The 23,148-nt window shown below is 37.5% G+C and overlaps 1 long non-coding RNA gene across 1 annotated transcript in view; it reads right to left on the bottom strand.

The window, feature by feature from the left end:
- LOC116632859 overlaps nucleotides 1–21,162 on the bottom strand; it is a 52,369-nt gene extending 31,207 nt beyond the window's left edge. The window contains exons 1-2 of the long non-coding RNA XR_004299510.1: nucleotides 20,954–21,162; nucleotides 849–995 (exon numbers count right to left, since the gene is read on the bottom strand). This is a non-coding gene — a long non-coding RNA (uncharacterized LOC116632859). The remainder of the gene's footprint in view (nucleotides 1–848; nucleotides 996–20,953) is intronic.
- Between the last annotated feature and the right edge of the window lie 1,986 nt (nucleotides 21,163–23,148).

Here is a 23,148-nt window from a genome sequence, read left to right as displayed (position 1 = left end):
CCATGCCTGTCTTATCCTTTTTTTTGTGTCCCAGTCTCTGGCAAGGTGTGACTTACAAGACATTAATGCGTATTTATAAAATGAGCAAATGTATCAGTGAGTCAGGAGAAAAGTAGGAGGTAAAATCTTAACTCTTCTAAAAAACATTTTCTGACTATACTACCTGAAGTTATCATCGTAGCTTCCCTCCCTGTTCTTCTTTGCATTATTATCATTGTTAATATTAGCTCCCATTTATTGAGTGCACGTTGTGAATGCTAGTCTAGGGATCAGATCTACTTAGTGATGTAAGACTTATTTTCTCTCCTGATGATCTAACTGAAGTGTAAACAATCAATGAGAAAAGAGAATTACTAGAGGACTGGAATTTTGAGGGGATCGTCATGAAGGATGCTCTTGGGATTTAAGATCAATATTGAGGGAGGAATTAGGAAGTAGGAACCAAATAAAGAAGAGGAAATGATACTCAAAAGAAGGCAAATAGGAAGTTTGGAAAGAAATTGGAATATGTGAAAGAATAATGGGATTACAATTGCCATTTATAAATTTGGTTTGACAACAAATGTCTGGACAATTCTTGCTGAATATATAATTTGTACCATTTATATAGCCATTAATTGCACCCTACTTTGTAAGTATCTTCATTTGGTTTCTTGAACCACAATTTGAATTGAGTTGTTTATATTATAAAGCTGTTTTTCTTTCCAATGGGATTGTAAACATAATACAAAGGCCACATCCCATTCATCTTTATATCTATAGAATTTCAGATTATTTAAATTGGAAATCACTCTGGTAATCCTTTAGCTGTGTCTTTTACCTGAGAATGATGCTTCTCTATGGCATACCTAATAAAAGATTATCCAGCCTCTTCATAAACTTCTCGCAGAAAGATTCTCAGAAGGCAACTTGTTTCAATATCAAATGGTTTTTTATGGCAGCAAATTCTTAAATTTCTCTTCTCAACTTTCCATCATTAATCCTAGTTAAGTCCTCTGGAATTATATGGAAAAAAATTAATCCTTTTCTGCAAAATAGTCCCTTGCATATTTGAAGGCATAATTATTTTCCCTTTTGTCTGTTTTTTTTAGGCTAAATATTCCTATTTTCATTAGCTATTCCTCGCTCATAGTAGCACTTATGTTCAAATACATCTATTTTCTTAAGCAATTGCACAATTGTTGTAAGCTACATGATAATACATATCCTTCCTGTTTTATTCATACTGCATTCATCTTACTTCAAATCATGGCTGGTATATAATAGGCAATCAAAACAATATTTGTTAAATGAATAAATGAAGGGCCAGGAGTACAAGCTTTAGCCAGTGTAATAAAGCAAGAAAAAGACATAGCAGGCATTCAATTGAAAAGGAGCAGTAAAACTCTATTCACGAACAACATTACCATTTATGTAGAAAAAGTACAGAATATCTAAAAAGATACTAGAACTAATACGAGAGCTTAACAAGATTGCAGGATATGAGATCAAGTATACACAATTATATTTCTATATACTAGCAACAATAGGAAATTAAAATTTTAAATATCATTTATAATAATATCCAAAAATATGAGAAACTTAGGGATAAATTTGACAAAAGATATGTAAAATCTTTAAACTAAAAGCTATAAAACATTATGTAGTGAAGTTAAAGTGAAGCTGAATGAAAGATAACCACCTTTATGGGTTGGAATTCTCAATACTGTTAAGATAGGAGTTCTCCTTAAATTGGTCTATAGATTCAACACTATTACAATCAAAATCTTGCCAGATTTTTAAGGAAATTAATAAATTGATTCTAAAAGTCCCATGGTAAATGTAGAAGGCCTTGAGTAGCCCAAACTTGGAAGAATTAAAAAAAAAAAAATCAGAAGGCTAACAATACCTGAATTCAAGACTTAGTAAAAGCTAGTCATCAAGACTTTAGAACTGGCTTAAATGTAGATAAATAGAGTGAAGGAACAAATAGAAAGGCCAGTATAGACCCATACATATGTGGAAAGTACCAAAGCCAAATACAGTGGAGTACGGATAATCTTTCTAACAAATTGTGCTGGAACAAAAGGATACCCATTAGCAAAACAAATGAACATCAAACCATACGTTAAACTATAAACAACAATGACTCCAAATGGATCATACATCTAAATGTGAAAGCTGAAATTATAAAACCTCTAGAACTCATGGGAGAAATTCTTTGTGACCTTAAGTCAAACTGATTTCATTGGCTAGACACCAAAAGCATGATGCATGAAATAAACAAAACATTGATAAATTGGACTTATCAAAATCAACCATTTCTAATCTGTAAAAGACACTGTTAGAAAAATGAAAGTCTTTGAAAGACACTGGTAAGTAAATGAAAAAGTATGACACAGACTGGTAGAAGATATTTGCACATCATATATCTGGTAAAGAGAACTTGTCTTCAGAATATACAAAGAACCCTTAATATTCAATGATAGACAACCAAATTTAAAAAAAATGGGCACAAGAACTGACACTTCTTCAAAGAAGATACACTGATAGCAAATAAAAACACAAGAAAGATGCTAAGCATCATTAGTCACTAGGGAAACATAATTTAAGACCATAATAAGATACCTCAACAAGACCAGCTAGGTTGTTATAACACTAATCATACCAAATATTGGTGAAGATGTGGAGGAACTGGAATTCTCACATGCTCAGAGTAAATGGAAAATAGTAGAACCACTCTGAAAAAGTTTTGCTGTTTCTTAAAATAGTAAACATGTACGTACAGTATTGCCCAAGAGAAATGAAAGCATATGTCCTACAAAGATTGCACATTGCATGTGAATGTCCAGAGCAGCTTTATTTGTAATAACCCCAAACTGGAAACAACCCAAATATCCATCAATTGGTGAACGAATAAATAAAATTCGGCATATCTGTAAAATAGAACACTATTAGGCAGTATATAGGAATGAACTATTAGTGCACAAAACAATATAAATAAACCTCAAAATAATTATGCTGAGTGAAGAAATTTAGAGAAAAAGAGTATGTACTATAAATATTCACTTATATAAAATTCTAGAAGATGCAAATTAATCCACAGTGACAGCAAATAGATGAGTGGTTGTCTGGGGTTAGAGTGTCAGAGACAGGAAAGGGGGAAATATTATAAAAGGGCATAAAGAAATGTTTGTTGGTGGCATATATCTTCATTTTCTTGACTGTGGTGATACTTTCATGGGTATACAATATGTTCAAACTTATCAAAATTTACACATTAAATGTGATATATTGCATGACAATGACAACTGTACCTCATTAAGACATTACAAAAAAAAAAGAGAGAGAGAGAGAGAAAGAAAGAATACAGTCTTGAAGTCAGTTTGGTCTAGATTCAAGTTACACCTTGTCCACTCATGTGCTGTGTGCCTTTGGAAAAATTATTTAACATCTCTGAGGGTCAGAGGATCAGATTTATCTTAAAATGATTCTATTAGAACCTTTTCAAACTTCATAGAAGTGATGTGAATGTACATAACAGGGTGTCTTAGGTTAGGGGTCAAGCTCTTCTGCCGGTGAAATTGCATAGGCTCCACCCTCCCTGTTTATATCCATTGATTTGCAAAGGGTTGAATGGTTTCCTGGGGAACATGATTCCTGTCCTCCATTGAGCTTCTGCTATATTCACCTATGTCTCATGCACCGGCAAGGCAGTGAAAGAAGTCGATAGCTGGAAGGACAATGAGAAGCTCCTGAGGTGGAGCTTCCCAAAATGGAAGGAGGAATCCAGGTAGTGATGCATAAAGGAAAAATATTTGCCAGCTGGAGCAATGGAAGATACCAGAGCCCATGCTAAATCCAGCCACCCTGAAGACAGGTGTGCTTTCTGAGGATAGGAGTAACTGTGTGTGGGTTGATAGGACTGCCTCACTACATTATATACACTTTGGTGTCCAAGTGGTTTTATCAAGATGTATTCCCAACTGAATATAACAGAGGAGTCTATCTGACTCTAGTCAAAAACACGTCACCACAGCAATCAGGTCTTCAGTGTTGTGCACCACTGTCATGTTTCATTGGCAGTGGGTGTGATGGATTTCCATTCCCACTGCTGGCAAGGAATGGCCAGTACTGATTCATAGATAATGTCAGCATCCTTGGAGATGCTCCAAATAATTAAGGCATGAATTTTCCTCAGGCAAATGGGGATATTCTGCAAAAAAAAAAAAACAGCCAGGTATAAATTTTGATAAAACTACATCTGTAGTCATTGCAGGTAACAGCTAAGAAACTGAAGTTACAAATAAGAAAATAAAAGGTTGAAGGTGTTTTCCCATAGCATCTCACTAGATCATACCACATCTCCAAACCTAAAGGAACTTTTCATTCTTCATCTTACTCAACTCTTTAGCACCACTCAACACATTTGCTAGAACATAACCTTCTTGAAACATTTTTCTTGACTCCTAGGACACCACATGATCCAAAATTTTCTCCTACCTCCCTATTTACTTTGTTCTTCTACTTCCCCATCTACCTTTTTCCAAATGCATTTCTCCAACTCAAACTTGTCTACTGATCTCCACATTTTCATATCCAATTATCTACCCAATATCTCTGCATGGATAGCTCACAATATCTCAAATTTAATTTATTCTTTTCCCTCTTAACTTCGTCCCTTTCAGTCTTCTCCATCCCACAATTATCCACCAAGTAGTGGATGAGACCAAGTCTTCACCATCCCACAATTATCCAACAAGTAGTGAGCTCAGAGACCTGGTAATCGTCCAGAACTAGAAGTTCTCTTGTTCACTGGTCTAGCAACTATAGACAATAAGGTAATAAATTCATCACACCTAATAATTATCAATAAATCCATATGACCCTTACATCTTACACCTCCTTCCCATGAACTTAAAAACTATCAATTCTAGGAAATGTTCAAGGAATCATTATGAAGTGTTCAGATATATAGTTTACAGCCTAACTTCTATTTCCTCAGTCCTCTATTCACCCACACTGAAACATTCAGAGTTTTTATTTATTTAGCTCATTTCTCATAAATACTGAATGTGTAACGTCACTTCTATTGGATTTTGAACCCCATTTGTGGCCTCCTGAGGCATTTTATTTTATCTCCTCTCCTTCGCTAGCAGCCTTGATAAACCTGCCTATCCAGGACTGCAAGTTCATTTCCAGAGGTAGCATTACCTTTAGTCAATGTGGCCACTGGGGAGTGAACCAGGATAATTGGGATTAAACTGAAACAATAGGAGGTTCAGGTTAAACAGTAGGAGAAACATGTTGAGAAAGGGTCACTTAGACACAGGCCCAGTTTCCCTTGAGAATGTAGGAATATCTTCATTGTGAGTGTTTTAGCATAGTCTGAAGCTCAGCAAGAGTCCCCATCTCACAGTGGGCAGTTCAGTTGTTTTCCCTCCTTAATGAAGAGATGAGAGGAGTCCATACTACTTGGGTGTGAGATTTAATACCATATGGAAAAGAAGCATTTCATGGCCCATCCTATGTAAAATCTCCCCTTCTCTTCCTCTTAAGTATCTACTTGTGACTCTGGAGAACAAGCTGGAAGCACCAGATTTATTACTAAAATTAAACTCCAGGGATGCCTGGGTGGCTCAGTCGGTTAAATGTCTGCCTTCGGCTCAAGTCATGATCCCAGGGTCCTGGGATTGAGTCCTGCATTGGGCTCCCTGCTCAGTGGGGAGCCTGCTTCTCCCTCTGCCTGCCGCTCCCCCTGCTTGTGCGCACTCCCTCTCTCTGACAAATAAATAAATAAAATATTAAAAAAAAAAAAACTCCATATCTGCTTTGAATCCTGGATTACACATTTGTTTTGAAGGATTTGTTTGAAGCTATTAGTCTATGACTGTTTTACAAGGCCTGATGGAGTTGTCTATACACACTTTGCACTTAGTTTCTGTTGATAATGCTGTTAAATGAAGTTAGTTCTCTAATAAGTGTAACAATGAAATCAAATCTCTCTTCCCCACAGGCTAAGGCATGATGCATTCCTCTAGCAGAATGGTGGTGTCTATCAGTCAGGGGATTTGTAATCAGATCTGCAATCAGACAGGTAAGAAGTGTTGGTATGGGAGCTTGCCTTATCATTACTGCCCCTTGCTTTCCATCTTCATTGGTCAGAGGCCCTGTGCAAATCAGATCAATTGACTGCATTCTTAATTGTTTTTCTTTTAACCCATCAATTCTTAATTTGGCATTCCCTCTATTGACACATGTCACCCTTATTGAGGGCTAATCATGTTAGTTTTAGAATAATAAATATATCACTCTGACATAAACAAATTAACATATTTAATAAACCCACAATAGTGCAATTCCCCAGCTTCCCCTGGCTTCACCTGTGGATTTGCAATGAAGTTCATTAGAGGTGATGGGGAGGAAACAGCATCCTTCTTCATAGCTTTTATAGATGTTGAATGGATCTGAAGTAAAGGTTACATGCTGGTTGCCTGCGGGCAGGATTGAGTTTGTACATACATTTTGTTTGGCCCACGTGATGCTGTCAAGAAATTTGATGGAGAGCCCTGCTTCTCTTGGTAATGGTTCAGGAGATTGAATTCTCCAAGGAAACATTCTGATAATCTCTAACAGTAGTGCCTGAATTGGCAAACTAGATTTGTACAAAGGACAGAATTATGTAAAAAAAAAAATTACAGATTTTGAGTGAGTTACAACTATAAACTGTAACTCAGGTTGTGAGTTTCAACAATAGCTGTTTCATCTATTGTTTATTCTTTGTTTATCCTATGGTTTATACCTTTTTGATTTCATAATATACTTCTATTAGTATTTTTTCCAACTGGTTGGCTTCCTACACATCAAATCTCAGTTATATCCCCTTATTTCAACTGATGACTTACCTCCTTATTTTACTAAAAAGACTGAAGGCATCTTTTAGGAGCTTACTTAACTTTCCTCTTCTCCACTGCATCTTTTCTCTGTTTCTTGAGGATTTGTTTTATCCTCTTACAATTTCCTTCCATTCTGTAGCCATGCTTAGAATTCGCCTATCAGTTTTGTTTTCTTTTTTACTATTATTTATCCTATCACCTTTTATTAATTAGTCAATAACTTAAAAGAAAACATTTATTGAACTTGTATTTGTAGGTATGTTTCATCAATTGCCTGGTTCTATATCTTTATAACTAAATCAAAATGAAGATCTATAGGCAAATGACTTTTAAACCGTTAACAGTACTATAATGAGAAAGTACTTAGAGAAGATTCTTCAAGGAATATTATAGAAGGAGAGATGAGGGATTAATTCTGCCTATAGTGCATGGAATGTAAGGAGCTAGATATGGGGGATAAGAGAAGGAAGGAGAGCATGTAAGATGAGGCAGCTTGAATATATCCAGAAGTAGATTTACTGATGAAACTTATCTTTCACGGCCCTGAACCTTCATGAGTCTCTTCCAATGTATGCTTATGGTAACGTGTTTTTGTATAATATATTTTAACCCCTGTTATTTAAGACCATCTTCTCTTTCAACTCCAATATCCCCTCCAACATACTTCCCTTTCCCTTGGCTCAGGTGGCCTTGGAGAAGACACAGGGATTTTAAAGATACAATTAGGGGAAAGTTGACCTGGAAAAAGTTAGGGTTAGTGAGATATACTTCTGTGGTCTGCTGTTACATATATATGGGGCTACTGCCAGCCATCTCAGGGTAGGCATCAGTTCCAGGATATTCCTCCTACCTACTGTGCCAACTCAGCCAGAGCTGGGAGACAAAGGTGCAGGGCCAGAGGTCATATCTTGAGATGAATGTTTTCTAGATGCCTGATACTACAACAATGTAGATAGAGGAGGAGAAACAAGATTTAAAATGTGCAGAACCAGAAGTCAATTTGTGGAAAGTTCTTCCAGGAATTTGATGAATAAAATTATAAATAAAAGAGGATTTGATCTCATTGATGAGTGGTCAAAATGAAAGTCCTCTTCTGACAGGAATATACTCAATAATGCCTCTTAGAACTTATATGAATTATACTAGAAATAATTTTTCCCAAATTTAACAACATTCTAATAATTGACATGAACTTATCAATAGTAAGTTGTAAAACTTCAATGAACTTTTCTAAACTATCAGTTAAAACATTTTCATCCATGCTAGAGGAAAGCAACTCATTTTTGTATTCTCTCTACTGATGACAAATTTACTAAATTGTTTTCGTATAAAGAAACAGAATATATGGGAAACCAATATTGAAAAAATTGTATTATAGAACTCTGTCATAAGATTAATTCATAGGAACATTTTTTGATTCAGGAAACTTTGCCATATAAATTATTTTTGAAATTCATACTGTGTTGTAATTGATTTTCTCATTCTCATTCTAAATATTATTTCTCATACCTAAATTTATATTTATAAATTTGTTTATTTTTCTTAAAGAGGGCTCCTAAAGTTATAGCAGCACAAGCCAGACAATTGTCCCACTCAAAGCAGGCAAACTCAAATTGGAATAAAGCAAATTCAAAAAAGGGACATTTTTTAAGTGTGGACAAGACATAGGGGAGCCATAAGGGATAATGCATCATATCTGCTATCTATCTGTGATCAGCTCTGGCCCAGAAGAAGTGAAGCAAAGCAAGAGTACTGGAACCCAGAAGGAGAGAATCTTGTAGGGAAGAACCCGATGTAGCTGGGAGTTGAGTACTTTGTTTGGTGAATCCAAAGAGACCAAGATAACCAAACTGGGATGGAGTTGGGGAAACATATGCAGACGCTCACTCCCTTTGCTCCCTCCACTCTCCTGCCTTACTGTCCCACCTTCCTAACCCAAAGCACAGGGGAGCTTATGGAGGTGACCCAAATATATCAGAGAGCAGGAGGCAGAGAGCAAAGTAGACCAAGTGTATAAAATGGGTTTGAACAGATAAACAAAAATATCTGGCTGTATCTATCATTGTGTACATGTATAACTACATGTTTATCTGTATGTACACATAACTGTACACACCTGTGTAGGACTGTGGATTGTACACATATGCATTTACAAATAAAATGTGTTTGTGGTATATATAATTACACTTGAAAATGAAATCACACCTTGCTTCCTGTTTATTACCTGTTTAATTCACTTAATAACAGACAAAAATTATAAACTCTTTTCTATACCACAAGCTTTTTTTTAATATGACACATTTTCATAGGGATATATAGTTCTATGTCCTATAGTGGATTTATCAGAATTCATTTAGTTTACTTCAATTTTTTACCATTATATAAAGACTTGTAATAAACATCCTGTAGATAATTTTTTAAACGATCAACAATATTTCCTTAAAATAGATTCATAGAAAATGTAATTACAGGATCAAAGGAGATTCCCATTTCAAGTTCATATGACCAAAATGCTCTCCAGAAAGCTTTTGCCTATTTTACATTGCCATCATCTGTGTATTAGTCACTATTTTTCCAACATCCCCACCAAGTTACATTAGAAAATATGTTAAAGACAGAGCTATGAGTCTACTTCCCTACCATCTCTCACCCCTTAATGTTTGTAATCTGAAACTCTTCTCTTGGCAGTGAACAACTACTTCCTGATTTTGAATCCCAATGTCTGTGTCTCATTCTTATCATTGACCTTATAGCATTTGATATTATTGACTTTGAGCTCCTATTTGAAAAAAAAAAAAAATCCTTCTTTTTGGTCCCTTGATAAACTCAATGCTGATTTGAATCCTCCTTCTGTTCTTTCTTTGTCTTGCTTTTTTTTTTTCTTTTTTGTCATCCTCTTCCTGCTTTCTATTGGGTATGGTTCAGAGTTCTGTTGGCTGTTTGTAACATCTGGCACAGGGTTCAGAAAACATCCCAAGTTTCTCCCATTTGTGTGTCTTTCTTCTGCAATGCTCCCACTCTCATGTGAGCTCTTGTTATTTTTACCTGGAATATCAAGTGCCCCGAGTCGCCCCCCCGCCTCTAGTTCCACGTATATCTTCCTAAAATATTACTTGCTTATAGAACCCTCCAGAGCAATAGCCAGTATCCTCTATGCCTGTCCCCTATCAAATGAAATATCAGCTGGCATTGGATAACCCTCTTCCACTCCCTCTGAACATATAGCCTACATTCCAGCCAGCTCCAGTTTTCTTTTCTTTTTCACCCGCCTATAATTCTTTTCCTTATCCCTGCTTTTCAAAATTCTACCCTTCCAGTAAGACTTGACTCAAAGGCACGTTCTATAGGAATCTTTCTGTAGTCACTTCCGCTAAAATGACCTCGGTCTTCCGGGGTGTGTAATTCAGATCTTTTTGATACTATAGCCAGTTTGGGAGGCTGATAACCTCCACAAGATTATAAAATGATTGAAAGCAGAATCACGTACTGTTCATCTTCCCCCTAAGCATCCAGCATGAAGTTTTATTGCTGCTAGCTGATGAATAAACAATAATTGAGTGAAAGAACAGCCCTAGAGCAATTCTACTGAGACTTTGGGTTTAAGAACAGTAAGGAAGGGGCGCCTGGGTGGCTCAGTCATTAAGCATCTGCCTTCAGCTCAAGTCATGATCCCAGGGTCCTGGGATCGAGCCCCGCATCGGGCACCTGCTCAGCGGGAGGCCTGCTTCTCCCTCTCCCACTCCCCCTGCTTGTGTTCCTGCTCTCACTGTGTCTCTCTCTGTCAAATAAATAAATAAAATCTTGAAAAAAAAAAAAGAACAGTTAGGAAAAGTTCAGAAATAAGATCACTGGCCATAGATCATCCCCAGAGACTGTCCTATGAAGTATCTGACTTAAGGAACTACAAAAATTTAAATTTCAGGTCTTGGATTAAGCAATGAATATGTCTGATATGGCTGTATTGGCTGCCCCAGAATTCCGAAAACTGCAATGGATTTGTATTTGACTTTCAAAGATCTAATAACTTACTCACATTTACACTGCTGAGCAATTCAAAGCTGAAGAAATTCTTAGAAGGTACGTGGCAACATTTGCCACATGCAAACACAGAACAGGCAGTTAACTTCTCCGTCTCCATTTCCAGGTTTGGTCTTGCCCAGAGGGGACAGACTTCATTGTCCCTTTTCCCCCAAGAGTGTTTCATGAGGAGAAGTTAAAATACATAATGGAAGCATGTCTTTACCACAGGATCACAAACAGGGAAGGAAAACCTCCTGCCCATGATGAACAACATAAAGGCATTTTATTTTGCCACTTTCACGAAGAAAGAAGAGATACAGCAGTGCAGTGTGGAAGGCACACAAATGATTTCTGAATCCCTCTTAACTCCGTGCATGCCTTTCCTTTTGCTCTGTGCATGCCTTTTCCTTCCTGTGTGATTTCAGACTAGTCATTGCACTGATTAGCGCCCGGCGTGAGGAGTGTACCACCTCCCCACCTCCCACTCCTGCCTTCTAGGCTGGAGGCCCGCCAGTCGCTAATGCTGTGAGATCTTCCTGGCCTGGCTCAGACTCCCGCACAATGAGACATCCTCTGTGCAATTTGTACAGCACCTTTCCCCAGCACGGAGATGTTGCACAGCCCAGCCGCCAACAATGAGGCCGCAGGAGGCAGCGCCGACGGGCGACATCTAACATGTTCAGAAAACAACCAAAATTAAGCAGCAAAGCTCTTTAGACCAAGAGAGGCTTGTAAAGAGAGTTGTCCCAGGTAATGTAAGCATCTGCTTTCTCACTGCCCTCACAAGGACATGCCACGGGGCCAAACAGGCAGCCCTCCCCGCCCCGGGAGAAAGAGCTGAGCGCGATGGGGACCAAATCCATTTATTTTCATGTTGCAATGAAAATAACTGGCTAGTTTGGAAATCATACATGCTCTGATCACATTGCTTTTAAGAATACACAGCAGATTTTCTTACTCTGGGCGCAGCCAATTTAATCACATAGGGGAGGCTTTTGATCAGCCTCCCTGCACAGGGATTCTGAGATGAATGTGGTTGCTCCGGTTCTGACTACATTAGGAGTTGCAGAGCAAGTGTGACCAGAGACTGGGTGCTGGGAAGGTGCAGGGATTTTCATGTGGAAAATTTGGCCTGTGAACTACAAAGACTATGCAGGTGGGAAACGACATTCATGTCTGGTCAGTTTTAATTTCTGAACCCAGCTTACAATCTCTAGGTCAACCACATGTTGACCTGCAATTAAACCATGCCACGGAAGGCCCCAATGGCACGAATACAGAGAAATCCCATTCTCCACAGTGCTGTCAGGAGCAGAACAAAATGGTAATTTTGCATTTGGTCCTGTTTGTCAGCCTGCATTTTAATGCATTTTCTAATATGACCACCCAATCCAGAACCAAACCCACATTGTTCTCCCTGATAAGCCTGGGGGAAAAAATTCCTCTAAGGCATCTTTCAAAGGGACTTATCTTTTTAGGTTTGCTGAGTTTCTGAGTGGGTGGAATAGGTTATGCTTTGCATTTCAAGAAATAGAACGAAATGCCACCAACAACACAGAATTTCAATAGTGGCATAGCTGGAGCTCAGAGTATGCTCTTCAAAGACAATGTGAGATTTGACCCACACCTGAGATGTGTGCCGTTATGACTATCAATCGGATCCCAAGTCATTGTTCTAAAATGATTATCAACACAACTCGTATTTGCTCAGTAGCCGTGATGGATTTTCGTTGGTAAATGACTGGGGCTAGGTAGCGTTAGCTTTGTACAAGAGAACAAAAAAAAAAAAAAAAAGACTTTTTTTTTTTTTTTAATTTTAGGTTTCTTAGCTGCTGTGAAGCCATTATGGCTGGTGTGGTGATTAAGAGAATAGGCTCTGTGGGACAGCAGACTGGGTTCAATCCTGGCTCCATCACTTGGGAGATTACTTATCCTCTCTTTGTCTCGGTTTCCACCTATTTGAAATGGGGTGGTAATAACCTCATTGGACTGGCGTGAGAATTAAACAAGATAAGTCATCTTAAGTGCTAAGCACTGTGCCTTCCATAAAAAGTGCACATAAATGTTTATTTCTATTATGATTAAAGTTCAAATTAATAATGATTGAGTACCTGCTAAGTACCAGCAGCATTGCCAGTCTCTGTCTTTGAAAACCTTACATCGCGGAGGGCGGCGCATTCTTTCGCAGTCATACCACTAAACATTTTACTATTGAAGCTCCCTCAGCCATTTCACTGGTGTACTTAAGGGCTTCCTTCCCTTATTTCCCCTGCTTCTGCATGCAGCCTCCTTCAACCAGGGGTTGCTGCCTCTTCTGTGGCTCTATGCCCCTGTCAGTCATTCAGCTCCTAATACCTAGGACCTTTTGTTACTGTATGTATATATTTTTCCTTCCATGTCTCTCTCTTTAAAGATTTAATTAATTAATTAGCTAATTAATTAATTAATTTAGAGAGCATGTGAGTTGGGGAAGGGGCAGAGGGAAGAGAATCTCAAGCTGACACCCCACTGAGCGTGAAGCCTGTCACGGGGCTCCGTCTCACAACACTATCACGACCTGAGCAGAATTCAAAAGTCAGACGCTTTACTGACTGCACCACCCAGTGCCCCTCATGTCTCTCCTTTCCAACTAGAGTATAAGCTCTTGGAGCACAAGGGCCTTATCTGTGTACACCACTTTGAAGTTTGTTGGGTGAATGTTCTCTTAAGATATAAGAGGACAGGAACTAGCTCTTAGAAAAATAAGTCTGTTGTTGCAAGTACCTTCCTAAGCCTAGAGAGAAATTAGAGAACTTTGTATACCTTCCACCCACTCAGCCTGCTTCAGCATTGGGAAGGTCTCAGGCCATCCTGGAGAGATTGTCAAGATGGAAAGACTACAGAAGTGAGGGGAGGAGAGGATTAGAAAGACATATTTCAGCTCCTCACACTTGTGCTTTAAACCTCTCCACAAAAGACCTCGTTCTCCACACATGGAAAGAGAGTTAGGTTCATTATATGAAATTAGGAATTCAAGGCAAAGAAGCTATGAGCTGACACATAAAATTCTATCAACTATCATCTATCTATCTATCATCTATCATCGTCTACCAATAGTCAGTGCCTCCCATCGGAGTCCATGCAAGAGTACAGCAAAGCTGAGGGCACGGTCCTCTTTTGCACTGTCCTGATCATCCTAATGAGAAAGCCAGTTGGCCATAAACATAACTAGGGCTCCGATTCTTACAGTGTGGGTCATTGCTCTCAGCAGTCGGCTGAGAGTTAGCTTTGTACAAGAGAACTAGCCTTCTGCGCCCACGGAGACTCTGCGCTCTTGCTTTCACTGTGGTGCCGCTCATGCAATCTCTGGGAAAAAACTGCAAGCTTGTGGGTGATGGACCAGACGTCAGCAGTGAGGAGTGCATTTCCAGTGTGTCTGCCACTGTTTTCTTTAATGATTTTTCAAATGAATATGGTCTCCATCCTTCCATCCTTTAGACTGTGTATGTTGGGCTTCAATGATTCCAAAGCTAATGGTAAAATATGCACTATTCAGCACCGCTCTGCCGAGGAGATCTGAATCATTATTTGTCCTCTTCCTCTGGACAGACTGTAGGGTTAAATGGCTGGGGTTTTGAAACAAAAGATTTATACTCCGTTTTCTTTGTGCTATCCATCCACGCCTTCTGTAATAGGAGCCGGTTGGAAAGCTCTGCATCGGGATTGTCATTTCTCTTGCACGGTATATATTAGAGTCCAAACGACCTCTATACCATCAAGGTTCCACAAACCTTAAATTTAAGCTACCTGCTCTACCAAAGTACCTAAAACAATAACTTTTTTATGTTGCAACAAACATTACATTTAATGAGTACAGTGCACATGTAATGATACAGTGAATCAGTGTGAAGCCTCAAATAATGATTTCTGTTGGCACTATAAAAGGAATGTAATTTTTCTTGTTGAAATACCATTTTTCAGTTACTGCATGAGTGATGTGGTAATTATCCCCTACACCTGGGATTTAAATCCAATCCTACAAGCCCATTTTCTGTTTGCAAGCTGTCAGGCTGATGCATAGGCTTTGTTCTTATCTGGCAGTAGGCAAGGAATCGGTAATTCAGAAACAACAAAGCCACTGATGGGTCATCATGTAATCTGCACTGAAAATTGCAATCTGTAATGAGATTGGAAACGCAGATGAGGTGACTAAAATTGATTACCTACCATATCTAAAAATTTCAATTTTATTGCACAAATATGATCAAACTAGTCCATAAGTTTGGGGATTAGTTGAGAAAGAATAAAGATTACTTTTAAATTAGGTGAATGCAGATAAGTTATTTAAATGTAAATTATTTGCTTTATAGCAATATGGTTGGTCTGCGGGGTGATTCATACAGCCACATATTTTAAGTTCCCTGATGGCATCATTTCTGCCCGGGAGTTCCAATTAGAGATGACATATACACTTTCAACTCTTAAAGAGAGTACGGCAGAGCAGACCATGAATGAAACTCATGCCAATCCCCAGACCATAAAAATCCACCTTCATATGCTTATGATGGAAAAAAAATAATCATCTAGAAGTCTTGGGAGCTTTAAGAAACACACAGCAGACTGTGCTTGGAATATTCGTAAACATTTAGCCCCCAAGGGGTCAGGCTTTGTGGGTTTAGCTCAGGAGCCAGGATGACAGACTCACAGTCCCCTGCTTCCCGCAGAAAGTATGGACTTCATATAATCTCAGAACTGTAGGAGCTATTGGTAGTATTCCAGTCCAACCTCCAACCTCCTATGAACATCTCTATCTCTTGTCAGTCACACGATGATAAATCTTACCACTGGAAATTTGGCAGAACTTAGCGATCGTGAAACAAACAAACAAAAATCATCATGATGACAAAATTCAGCAATGGGCAACAATATATTCATATTATGCCACCAAAATATTTTACTTGTGAATTTGGCTTCCCGGAAAGTAACCACTACAGCAGCAAGACAGAGCCCTGAGAGATCCATTTCTGCTTGCAGGGAACATCCTCTGGGGAAAACCATATGCCACCCAGGCTTAACTTGCCTTGTCTTTTTGGGGTGCTAAGGCAAAAAAAAAAAATATTTCCATCCGGTGGGCTATAATCGTTTCTTCGGTAGCTGCAAAGCACTTTTGGAAGTGTTTTTTTTTTTTTAATAAGAAAAGAATTCCCCTCCGACTGTCATCTTCGTCATCTGTACTCATAAGCACAGTTGTTGAGGAACTGAAAGGACGTCTTAGTGAGCAGCTGGGTCACGTGCTCAAAATTACTCTCCAATGTGAATTTCCTAGAAGTGCCTTCAGAGGTTCACTGGTCTCCTTCCGGTGTGTGCAGTCTTCTTAGGCTTTTTTTTCCTTAACCATCCCTATTCAGAAGGGTCCTTCTTAGGAGAAATATTTGGTAGTAGTGGTAGGAAGTAGGTTTGTTTTACTTTGTTTTTGCTTTCAACTTCTTACGTTGTGACTTTCCTGTTCAGTTCTCCTGAGAGCCAGACAAAGTCCAGCGGCAGCTGATGCAGTAAGTAGCCACTGATGTTGATCTGCAAGTTCCAGAATGAATGAGGCTCTAGTGGTACAAATTAATATTTGCTAGGCTTTATGTTCCATTGTTATTTAACAATCATGTATGCTCTTCCAGAGGAGAAAGGAAAGAAAGAAAGAAATTGCTTATTCATTGATGAAACAGTGTAAAGGTTTACAATATTCCAAGCACCATCTGTATTCATGGAACTGCTTCCTTTACTCTTGCTCTTTTCCGTTTCAAATGTTAAACCCTTTCCTTCTGCAATGAACTCTCTTTCTCCTTTACATCCATTCCTCTCCTCTGAAAATCTCAGTCTTGCCCTACATGAAGATTTTGTAATGCTTCTCATTTCTGGCCATGCAAATCTCACATTCGAAGCATGTAAGCAAAGACAACGTCTGTTGCCCTTGCTTCCACATCACCCATCTTCTTCCTTCCAATACAGATCTGACTCCCAGCCTCTCTTTTTTATTGAAACTGTTTTCTTCATGAACACTAGTCCAAGCCATGACAGTCTCTAGCCTTGCAGGGTCCCAAAGGGACTCTCTGCTTCCCATATCATGCATCTCTAGAATTCATCCTCCATAAAGCTGTCAGAGTTATCCTTTTAAAACATAAACCTGACGATGTCACTCTTGTGCTTAAACCTCTCCAATGGCTCCACGTCATGCTGAAAATAAACTGCTGGCCTACAGGTTTATGGTCTCTGCCGATCTCATCTCATACAATTCTTGTTCACCGTGCTAGAGCCAGGCTCTGCATCTTTGAACTCAACCAGCATGTTCCTGCAATATGGTCTTTGCCACAGTTTATCTGCTTTGTATTCCTGGCTCCTTCTAGCCAGCTTGATAGCATCTATAATTTCTGGTACTTCTTTTGTTTATTTGTATTGTTATTTTATTTTTTGTCTTCCCCAGCTCAGTGTAAGTTGCATGAGATCAGGCACCTTGTTTGTCTGACTCACCTTTGAAACCCAAGCTTTGAAAATTGCATGGCACACAGTATGCACGCAGTAAAGATGTTAGAATAAATACCAGCACTTATCTCCCACTTGTTTTGGCCAATTACCTTTTTATTTATTTTATTCAGGAATCACTTTTCCATATCTTAATGCAAAACTGATGCTGTTGACATCTCCCTTCTTGAAATTCTCTTGGCCTTTAAATTGCATATTATATATTCTGGTTTTCTTTCAACTTGTACAATTCTTTCTCCAGTCCTCTAATTAAAAAGTTGAGTTCCCCCAATCTACATAATTGTCCTTTATCTCTTTCTCACTGCCTTTCTTGGGTATTTCAAATACCTCCATGAATCCAATGGATATATCAAAGGAAAATTGCACTATATAAGCAGATAAAGACTTTATTCAAAATCATTGGGATAGAGAAGAAATATTGAACTCAACTCTGTAGAAATAGAAGTCAAGAGCATTTTAAGCATTTTAAGCACTGGGGTGAGCTAGTGGAAAAGTACTTGAGAAAGAGAGTATTAGTGGGAAGGTTGATCAATGTGATTAGCCCATCTGAGTTGACTAATTGGTGCTTATTGAAGTTAGGCTCATACCCTCCCATAGAGACTGAGAGATAAAAGCACTCGTTCTTGATGATTCCATTTCAAAGGGATGGCTCCCAGGTCCTTGAGAAAGACATTCCTGGGTTATAAAACTGGCAAGAAGCTGGGAGAAGATTTACATCTCAAAGGGGCAGAGAAAGAATTTACGATTGCAGGTTTCTTAAGTAAATGCCCTAAGAAAATGGAGATCGGGATCTTTAGAGTGCAACAAATCCATCTAAAGTTTAGTCAAACTGAAGAGAACATCAAGAACATTTGGTCAGATGCATTTATCAGGTCATCTTCTGCATTTGGATGTTCAGGCCTGATGTCCTTGACATGCTCTGATCCTGCCTTCTCAGTTGCCTGCTGAATACCTCTGCTCAGAGACCCCATGTTCACAACAAAGTCTTCATGTTTAAAACCAAATCCTATTCTTTTTTTTTTTTTTAATTGAGATGTAATTGACATAAAACACTATTCGTTTTAGGTGTGCAACATAATGATTTGATACATGTACATACTGCGAAATGATCACTGCAAGTTTAGTTAACATCCATTGCCACCCCGTTACACATTTTTTTCTTGTCATGAGAATTTTTGATTTCCTCTCTCAGCAATTTTCAAATATACAATACAATATTGTTAATACGGTATTGACTACAGTATAGTCACCATGCTATACATTATATCTCTAGGACTTATTTATCTTATACCTGGAAGTTTTCACCTTTTGTCCACCCTTACCCATTTTGTCCATTCCCCACCCTCCACTTCTAGTGATCACCAATCTGCTCTTTGTGTTTATGAGTCTAGGGTTTTGTTTGTTTGTTGAAGATTATCCATATCAGTGAGATCAACAGTATTTGTCTTTTTCTGCCTGACTTATTTCACTTAGCACAATGCCCTCAAGGTCCACCTATGTTGTCCCAGATGGCTGGATTTCCTTTTTTTAATGGCTGAATAATATTTATACACACATACACACACACCCCACATCTCTTTAGCTATTTTTCCATCACTGGACACATAGATTGTTTTCATGTCTTGGCTACTATAAATAATGCTGCAGTGAACACAAGGGTACAGACATCTTTTCAAGATAATAATTTCATTTTCCTTAGGTAAATACCCAGAAGTGGAATTGCTGGATCATATGATATTTCTATTTTTAATTTTTTGAGGAAGCTTCATACTGTTTTCCATAGTGGCTGTATCAACTTACATTTCCACCAACAGCACACAAGAGTTCCCTTTTTTCTACATGGTCACCAACAACTTGTTATTTTTTGTCTTTCTGATAATAGACATTCTAACAGGTTGTAAGGTGGTATCTCATTGTGGTTTTGATTTGCAAATTCCCTTATTTTCTTTTGAAATGATTCCTACATTCATTATTTTCTTTTCATCTTCATTGGCACTACTTTTATTACCTGTATGCCATTTTAACCACTTTTCCTAGCTTCTTTCCTGCTCAAATTGGTCCTCTGGTAATTTTCCTAAAATACTCTTTAAGCACAACCCTGTTCTACAAAATCTTCAATGACTGTTCATTGTATGCATGGTCATAATAGTATCCATTCTAGAGCTAAAAATATTCCTTAATGCTCAGGATATCAAGACTTCATAATTATATAAGAGACCCTACTGGTTTTAACCATTAGGGTGCTTGCAGAATTCTTGAAGTAGAAATAATTAAGTAAGAAAAATACTAACAGGAGGAGAATATGGCCCTATGTATTGGAATGGTGGCTTTACAATGGCATAAGTGATATTAACAAAAACAAAGAGTTTAAGAGAAGAGGGAGTATTTCCATTCATGGTCTTTAAAAAGTCTCCATTAGGTCAGACCTTAGTATTTAATCTTTCTGTTGTCCCCAGTCCATCTGGGTTATCTTCTAATGCTTCCCACTACCTAAATCAAAAGCAACTTTTACCTGTTCCTTTATTTCAGATATAGATATATAGATATGTAGTATCTATATATCTTATCTTGCAAAATGACTCCTAGAAATTTATTCACTGGTCAGTCCACTCATATGACTATGAGATGCAATTACTCGTAAACTTGCTTACAAGTAAGGAGAGGGTGGTAAAATCAGCTACTTATGCTTAGTCAAGAGAAAATTCTAGGATTACTAATGTGCCTCACAGCACCAATTGGCATCACAGATAGTCATGGGAGAAAACATGTAATTCAGAGAAATACATATTTCTGTGCTTTTGCTGACCTATCTCCTCAGACATTTCTGTGTTTTAACCAGGACATTTTCTTTGTTAAAATACTGACTTTTATGGTGAAAATCAGGATGCACATGACATTCTAGGCACTCAGAATACAGATGCCAAGTTTCTCTATTTGTGTATATGGGTTAAATACTCAAACTAAGCCTAAGGAAAGGCAGTTACAGAAATTAAATTGGTCAGTGTGTAACTGGCTAGCTCCATTTAAGGATGAGAAGCCTACTAGATTTGAAAACACTCTTAATTCTGTCAATACAGAGGAATTATCTATTCTGAAGTAGTGATATTTTATGAAGTCATTCTATATATGTAATCAACTATAATATCTAAATCATTTTGCATTCATTAAGCATTGACACATTTCATTATATTACATTTTATTATAGAATAACATTCATTGAAAGGCTTAGTGATTGTAACGTTCATTTTCAGAATTTTAATATTTCAAATATAATGTGCTATTTTTCAATTATAAAATACTAGGAATATATCACCAAGTATATCAGACTCTTTTTGTAGTTGTTTAATATTTTATTAGTTTAGGTAATACTAACAAATAGAGACTGAGTCTTGGTGACTGAATCCAATAGAAATTTATTTCTTACTCAGATAAAACCCATTCGACAGTAAAACCACCTTCTAAGGTCAATCTAAGCTTTGATATCAAGTCTGCTGAGTAAAAGAGAAACTGTGGAGAAAGCACACCCGCTTCATAAATGTTCTTACCTGGAATTGACACAAGCAGTGAGAACTGGTTACACAGCCCCAGTAGGCTTCAGGGACCTAGGATATGTGCTCCCTGTCCAGGCATCTGCTTTCCAGCGATTCTACAGCTTGAAGCAGGATCATAGATCTTCTGTATCCAGCTAGCTAGTCCTGCCACAAATCCTCATATTTAGGTATTTAAGCAAAAATCTGACAACTTAGTTATCTACATCTTAAAATAAAGATCCATGACTCATTCAAGTTATGCAAAAGAACACACATTTGCACAGATTACAAGTTTAGATAGACCCATCACTGTATAGTTTCATTACTAAAAGCTTATGTTGGAAGAATAATTCTTTCTTGAATGTGAAGGCTTCCAAAACTGGTATTCAAATTGATACAGGTAATTCTGCAATAGAATTTCCAACCACATAAGAGAAAACTAAAGAAAACGAAGAAATTTGGATTTTTAAAATAAAATGTGTAGTCCATTATGAGCTTTAAAATGTTTCTTTTCAGTAAATATCTCATTCAAGTTATAAAGTAAGAGAGGGGATTATTTAAAGTTGGAGTCAAAAGGAAATATTTGGAACTAGAACACTGGTTGGGAAACTATGGCCAACACAACAAATCTTGCCAATAAGCTCTGTTGTAAATAAAGATTTATTGGAACAGAGCCACACCTATTCACTTACATGCTGCTTATGACTACCTTTACATATTGCCTTTTAAACATAATAATAGCAGAATTAAGTAAAGTTTGCAAAGTCAAAAGTATATACTATCTGGCCCTTAACAAAAAAATTGTGCTTACCTCTGTACTACAGGAATAATTCGCCTCACCTTTCCACCTGACTAGCATAAAGGAAGAGGTTTATCAGCATCTAGAAAATTTTGCACAAAAATGCTTTCTTTGAATGATGACATGTTTGACTTAATTTGTTTTTAATATCACACTTTAGAAAAAGATCAAAGAATATTATTTTATTTTTCATTTTAGTGACTAATTAAATTCCCTTCATTTTAGGTACCACTTATCTTGTTTTTTGGGGAATACTTTATTTTATCTGCTAAAAAATTATATCAGAAAGATAACATACTTTAACATATATTATACATTTTTGTTTTCATTTTAAAATTTGCAGTGTATTTATTCATTTTGTATTTAAATTGTATTAGATATTTGGTTCAGTAAAATATTTATAAATTCTAGTCAGAATATCTATTATTCTCATTAAGCTCAGTATTTTAATCACTAGAAAACCCACTATTCCACTGAGATGGATGTTTGAATTAAAATTAAAAGAGGTATGAATCCAGTTACTTTGAAATCACCTATCTATTCATTCAATGAGTCTCTGACAAACATCCATACCTCCTTCAGGAAGCTTCTAGAAATGACTAGTAAATAAAATCAGTGGGCACTGAATGAGTGAAGAGCTCCTGAAATCTGGGGACAGAAACCAGAGTAGAGTTGTCACTGTCTTCCCTTGTAAGAGTTGGATATGAGAATAGCTCATCATAGTGGGTGTTACTCTTAATGACCACAGGGAGAAAGTGGAAGTTCAGATTTGGCTCTTAGTTAACTAATCTTGGAAAGGTGTTTTGACTCCTCTGTCTGAGTTTTGGTTTCTTCAACTATAGAGAAGAAAGAAGAGGCTGGTGGTTTCTCATATATAGTAAATCTAATATAAATTACATATGTGTATATTTCAAGGCATGCTCACTCTTCCAGACAGATAGTGGTTCTGAGAAAGAGTGATTAGCCGTGAGCGTTACTCAAAGGGACTAAAGGAAGAGATGGAAAGAGAACTGGCATGAAAGGCAGAGCTTTACGGTTCTAAAGTTCAGATTCTGATTTTATGTATGAATATATGCATAGAGAGGGAAAGTGAGACAGTGAGAGGAAAAGCAAAAAAGCTATGGAAGCCCTTTCCCCATCCCCTCACAATCTTATAAAATTTAAAATACAATACAAACAGAAAAATCCAATGATTGAAGTGGAGGATGAGAAGTCTAGGTCCCATCCTCTAGTCCATCCAACTTTTCTATGGCTATTAAGGCCTTTTTTTTTTTTTTTTTTTAAGGAATCAATAATGGAAAGCAGTATTTGAAAACTACTTTAAAAAATACTATCTAGCCTTCTGCCTTTTGCATTGTTTAAAGTCTCTCTGTTAGTGAAGCATTTCCTGACCTTTTCCATTCTATTTCTT

The sequence above is a fragment of the Phoca vitulina genome, unplaced genomic scaffold (genome assembly GCF_004348235.1).
Source record: "Phoca vitulina isolate PV1807 unplaced genomic scaffold, GSC_HSeal_1.0 scaffold7, whole genome shotgun sequence".
Taxonomy (NCBI): Eukaryota; Metazoa; Chordata; class Mammalia; order Carnivora; family Phocidae; genus Phoca; species Phoca vitulina.
The sequence above is the reverse complement of the archived record's forward strand: the minus strand, read 5'-3'. Positions and strand labels throughout refer to the sequence as shown.